Source organism: Somniosus microcephalus, unplaced genomic scaffold, assembly GCF_052327205.1.
Source record: "Somniosus microcephalus isolate GS21.2 unplaced genomic scaffold, FLI_Smic_1.0 scaffold1737, whole genome shotgun sequence".
Classification (NCBI taxonomy): Eukaryota; Metazoa; Chordata; class Chondrichthyes; order Squaliformes; family Somniosidae; genus Somniosus; species Somniosus microcephalus.
The window spans coordinates 5001-11330 of record NW_028226924.1 but is presented as its reverse complement, the minus strand read 5'-3'; positions in this window follow the sequence as shown (position 1 = coordinate 11330).

The following is a 6330-nucleotide window of genomic DNA, read 5'->3' as shown; positions in this document are numbered from 1 at the left end:
AAGCGGGAAAGCAGCACCCCAAGGCCCGGTAAGGGGGCCGAATACATTCCCATCGTGAATTCCGTCCCTAATGTGAATGACAAGTTTTCAGTTAATCAGTTGCCTGCTTGGTTACTCATTTGTCGCTCTGACATTTGGTTAACCAGTTGTCGATGTTCAAATTTCAGTTAATGAGTAGCCTCTTTGAAATTTCAGTTAATGAGTTGGCCCTTTGGTTACTCATTTGTCCCTGTGTCTTTTGGTTACCCAGTTGTCGATGTTCGAAATTCAGTTAATGAGTTGCCTCCTTGGTTAATCATTTGTCGCCCTGACTCTTGGTTAACCAGTTGTCGATGTTCGAAATTCAGTTAATGAGTTGCCTCCTTGGTTAATCATTTGTCGCTCTGACATTTGGTTAACCAGTTGTCGATGTTCGAAATTCAGTTAATGAGTTGCCTCCTTGGTTAATCATTTGTCGCTCTGGCTTTTGGTTAACCAGTTGTCGATGTTCAAAATTTCAGTTAATGAGCTGCTCTTATGTTCTATGATTTCCGACCTTGACAACTCATTAACCAGTGTTTCAAACAATGCACCAGGCCATTTGACGACCCCAACTCGGTTCCACAAGCGGGAAAGCAGCACCCCAAGGCCCGGTAAGGGGGCCGAATACATTCCCATCGTGAATTCCGTCCCAAATGTGAATGACAAGTTTTCAGTTAATCAGTTGCCTGCTTGGTTACTCATTTGTCGCTCTGACATTTGGTTAACCAGTTGTCGATGTTCAAATTTCAGTTAATGAGTAGCCTCTTTGAAATTTCAGTTAATGAGTTGGCCCTTTGGTTACTCATTTGTCCCTGTGTCTTTTGGTTACCCAGTTGTCGATGTTCGAAATTCAGTTAATGAGTTGCCTCCTTGGTTAATCATTTGTCGCTCTGACTTTTGGTTAACCAGTTGTCGATGTTCAAAATTTCAGTTAATGAGCTGCTCTTATGTTCTATGATTTCCGACCTTGACAACTCAGTAACCAGTGTTTCAAACAATGCACCAGGCCATTTGACGACCCCAACTCGGTTCCACAAGCGGGAAAGCAGCACCCCAAGGCCCGGTAAGGGGGCCGAATACATTCCCATCGTGAATTCCGTCCCAAATGTGAATGACAAGTTTTCAGTTAATCAGTTGCCTGCTTGGTTACTCATTTGTCGCTCTGACATTTGGTTAACCAGTTGTCGATGTTCAAATTTCAGTTAATGAGTAGCCTCTTTGAAATTTCAGTTAATGAGTTGGCCCTTTGGTTACTCATTTGTCCCTGTGTCTTTTGGTTACCCAGTTGTCGATGTTCGAAATTCAGTTAATGAGTTGCCTCCTTGGTTAATCATTTGTCGCTCTGACTCTTGGTTAACCAGTTGTCGATGTTCGAAATTCAGTTAATGAGTTGCCTCCTTGGTTAATCATTTGTCGCTCTGGCTTTTGGTTAACCAGTTGTCGATGTTCAAAATTTCAGTTAATGAGCTGCTCTTATGTTCTATGATTTCCGACCTTGACAACTCATTAACCAGTGTTTCAAACAATGCACCAGGCCATTTGACGACCCCAACTCGGTTCCACAAGCGGGAAAGCAGCACCCCCAAGCCCCGGTAAGGCGGCCGAATACATTCCCATCCTGAATTCCGTCCCAAATGTGAATGACAAGTTTTCAGTTAATCATTTGCCACCTTGGTTCATCATTTGCCACTCTGACTTTTGGTTTCCCAGTTGTCAGTTTTCACATTTCAGTTACTGAGTTGACTTTGTCTTTCTCACTCTGTGTATCTCTATCTTCTCTCTGTCTCTCTCAGTGTATGCGAGTGTCTGTGTGTGTTCCACTGCCGCCCGGCCAACCGGGTCCAAAGGCCCGCCACGTTACACACGAAAAACCCCGGTCTCGCTTCGGAGCGACGGGCACCCGGCTTCTCGGTGTCGGACCGACTCCGTTCAGATACCGCTGGATGCCCCTTGCCCCTGGCTTGCTCTGGCAGCCGGCGCGTGCAGGCCGCCCCCTGCCCCGCCGTCTCAGTGGTCGGAAAGCGGTCTCCAGCCAACGGCTGTACCTCGGCCGCGGAAAGAGGCAGCTACACAAGCGAGGCACTGCTCTGTGCGGCCCCGCCACCCCGTTCAGCTGCCGTTGTCCCCGACCGGATCGGACTTTCCTTCCCGAAGTTATCCCCGATAAGCTGCCGCTGACCGACGGCCCGTCAGCCGCTGCGGGACGGCGACACTTTCCCGAACTTGCCGGGGTCCAGGCCGATAATATAGTGTGCGCCAGCGCCGGGGCTTTCCAACGAGCCATCCCCGAACGAAATCGGACACGGGAGTCGGGAGCGACAGGCGTTCGACTGGTGCCGGGCAACCGGGTCCAAACGCCCGCCTTGTTAAACACACGTATACCCCAGGCTCGATTCGGAGCGACGGGCACCCGGCTTCCCGGTGTCGGACCGACTCCGTTCAGATACCGTTGGATGCCCCTTGCCCCTGGCTTGCTCTGGCAGCCGGCGCGTGCAGGCCGCCCCCCGCCCCGCCGTCTCAGTGGTCGGAAAGTGGTCTCCAGCCAACGGCTGTACCTCGGCCGGGGAAAGGGGCAGCTACACAAGCCAGGCACTGGTCTGTGCGGGCCCGCCACCCCGTTCGGCTGCCGTTGATCCGGACCGGATCGGACTTTCCCTCCCGAAGTTATGCCCGATAAGCTGCCGCTCACCGGCGGCCCGTCAGCCGCTGCGGGATGGCGACACTTTGCCGAACTTGCCGGGGTCCAGGCCGATAATATAGTGTGCGCCAGCGCCGGGGCTTTCCAACGAGCCCTCCCTGACCGAAATCGGACACGGGAGTCCAGAGCGATAGGCGTTCGACTGCCGGCCGGCCAAACACAGGCAATCCCCCGCCGTTGCGGACCCGCTCCAGGACAACCGGGTCCAAACGCCCGCCTCGTTACACGCACGAAAACACCGGGCTCGATTCGGAGCGACGGGCACCCGGCTTCCCGGTGTCGGACCGACTCCGTTCCGGTACCCTTGGATGCCCCTTGCCCCTGGCTTGCTAGGACAGCCGGCGCGTCAAGGTGGGCCCCCGCGGCTCCGGCTCAGCAGTCGGAAAGCGGTCTCCAGCCAACGGCTGTACCTCGGCCGGGGAAAGGGGCAGCTACACAAGCCCGCTACTGGTCTGTGCGGCCCCGCCACCCCGTTCAGTGGCAGTTGACCCCGACCGGATCGGACTTTCCTTCCCGAAGTTATCCCCGATAAGCTGCCGCTGACCGACGGGGCGGCAGCCGCTACGGGACTGCGACACTTTCCCGAACTTGCCGGGGTCCAGGCCGATAATATAGTGTGCGCCAGCGCCGGGGCTTTCCAACGAGCCCTCCCTGACCGAAATCGGACACGGGAGTCCGGAGCCAAAGGAGTTCGACTGCCGGCCGGCCAAACACAGGCAACCTCCCGCCGTTGCGGACCCGCTCCCGGACAACCGGGTCCAAACGCCCGCCCTGTTACACGCACGAAAACACCGGGCTCGATTCGGAGCGACGGGCACCCGGCTTCCCGGTGTCGGACCGACTCCGTTCCGGTACCACTGGATGCCCCTTGCCCCTGGCTTGCTAGTACAGCCGGCGCGTCAAGGTGGGCCCCCGCGGCTCCGGCTCAGCAGTCGGAAAGCGGTCTCCAGCCAACGGCTGTACCTCGGCCGGGCCAAGCGGCAGCTGCACAAGCCCGCTACTGGTCTGTGCGGCCCCCCCACCCCGTTCAGTCGCAGTTCACCCCAACCGGATCGGACTTTCCGTCCCGAAGTTATCCCCGATAAGCTGCCGCTGACCGACGGGGCGGCAGCCGCTACGGGACTGCGACACTTTCCCGAACTTGCCGGGGTCCAGGCCGATAATATAGTGTGCGCCAGCGCCGGGGCTTTCCAACGAGCCCTCCCTGACCGAAATCGGACACGGGAGTCCGGAGCCAAAGGAGTTCGACTGCCGGCCGGCCAAACACAGGCAACCTCCCGCCGTTGCGGACCCGCTCCCGGACAACCGGGTCCAAACGCCCGCCCTGTTACACGCACGAAAACACCGGGCTCGATTCGGAGCGACGGGCACCCGGCTTCCCGGTGTCGGACCGACTCCGTTCCGGTACCACTGGATGCCCCTTGCCCCTGGCTTGCTAGTACAGCCGGCGCGTCAAGGTGGGCCCCCGCGGCTCCGGCTCAGCAGTCGGAAAGCGGTCTCCAGCCAACGGCTGTACCTCGGCCGGGCCAAGCGGCAGCTGCACAAGCCCGCTACTGGTCTGTGCGGCCCCCCCACCCCGTTCAGTCGCAGTTCACCCCAACCGGATCGGACTTTCCGTCCCGAAGTTATCCCCGATAAGCTGCCGCTGACCGACGGGGCGGCAGCCGCTACGGGACTGCGACACTTTCCCGAACTTGCCGGGGTCCAGGCCGATAATATAGTGTGCGCCAGCGCCGGGGCTTTCCAACGAGCCCTCCCTGACCGAAATCGGACACGGGAGTCCGGAGCGAAAGGCGTTCGACTGCCGGCCGGCCAAACCCAGGCAATCTCCCGCCGTTGCGGACCCGCTCCCGGACAACCGGGTCCAAACGCCCGCCCTGTTACACGCACGAAAACCCCGGGCTCGATTCGGAGCGACGGGCACCCGACTTCCCGGTGTCGGACCGACTCCCTTCTGGTACCACTGGATGCCCCTTGCCCCTGGCTTGCTCGGACAGCCGGCGCGTCAAGGTGGGTCCCCGCGGCACCGGCTCAGCAGTCGGAAAGCGGTCTCCAGCCAACGGCTGTACCTCGGCCGGGCCAAGAGGCAGCTACACAAGCCCGCTACTGGTCTGTGCGGCCCCGCCACCCCGTTCAGTCGCAGTTCACCCCGACCGGATCGGACTTTCCGTCCCGAAGTTATCCGCGATAAGCTGCCGCTGACCGACGGGGCGGCCGCCGGAACGGGACTGCGACACTTTCCCGAACTTGCCGGGGCCCAGGCCGATAATATAGTGTGCGCCAGCGTCGGGGCTTTCCAACCAGCCCTCCCTGACCGAAATCGGACACGGGAGTCCGGAGCCAAAGGCGTTCGACTGCCGGCCGGCCAAACCCAGGCAATCTCCCGCCGTTGGGGACCCGCTCCCGGACAACCGGGTCCAAACGCCCGCCCTGTTACACGCACGAAAACACCGGGCTCGATTCGGAGCGACGGGCACCCGACTTCCCGGTGTCGGACCGACTCCCTTCTGGTACCTATGGATGCCCCTTGCCCCTGGCTTGCTCGGACAGCCGGCGCGTCAAGGTGGGTCCCCGCGGCACCGGCTCAGCAGTCGGAAAGCGGTCTCCAGCCAACGGCTGTACCTCGGCCGGGCCAAGAGGCAGCTACACAAGCCCGCTACTGGTCTGTGCGGCCCCACCACCCCGTTCAGTCGCAGTTCACCCCGACCGGATCGGACTTTCCTTCCCGAAGTTATCACCGATAAGCTGCCGCTGACCGCTGGCCTGTTACCCGCTGCCGGACTGCGACACTTTGCCCAACTCGCCAGGGGCCAGTCCGGCAATATAATCTGCGCCAGCGTCGGGGCTTTCCAACCAGCCGTCCCCCACCCTAATCGGACACGGGAGTCGGGAACGGAGCGCCCGCCACCGGCCTTTCTAAACAGCCCAGTCCCCAACAATTCCCAGAAGCAACGCCTTGGCCAGCCTGGCAATTCATACACTGCAAATAGCACACATTAACACCACTCACACCCAATCGGCCCATCAACTTCGCTGCCGAGAACGGAAACTCGCCTTGACAATACTACTTCCAACCTCACACAAAAGCGGCCCATCAACTTCGCTTACGAGAACGGACAATCGGCCTGCAAATACTGCACCACTCACACAAAATCCCACCAGCAACTTCGCTTCCCACAACCCACACTCCTATCTTCCACAGAAAAAAAACCCACCACCATCAGCCACATCGAGAAAAAATTAAAAACTACACCGAAATAACACCCTCCAACTCGGCTACGGTCCGACATGCACCCCCTTAGCGAGTATTAAGCCCGACAACACTAATTATAACCAACCGCAGCCGCAAGTTGAAGTGGCAACTGATAAACCAAATTGTTTTTGGGCAGCAACTCATTAACCAAAAACTTTTGAAGCAACTCATTAACCAAAATCTTTAACAGCAACTCAGTAACCAAATTATGGCAAGGCGACTCAGAAATAACACCGAAATAACAGCCTCCATCCCGGCTATGGTCGGCCATGCACCCCCTTAGCGAGTATTAAGCCCGACAACACTAATTATAACCAACCGCAGCCGCAAGTTGAAGTGGCAACTGATTAACCAAATT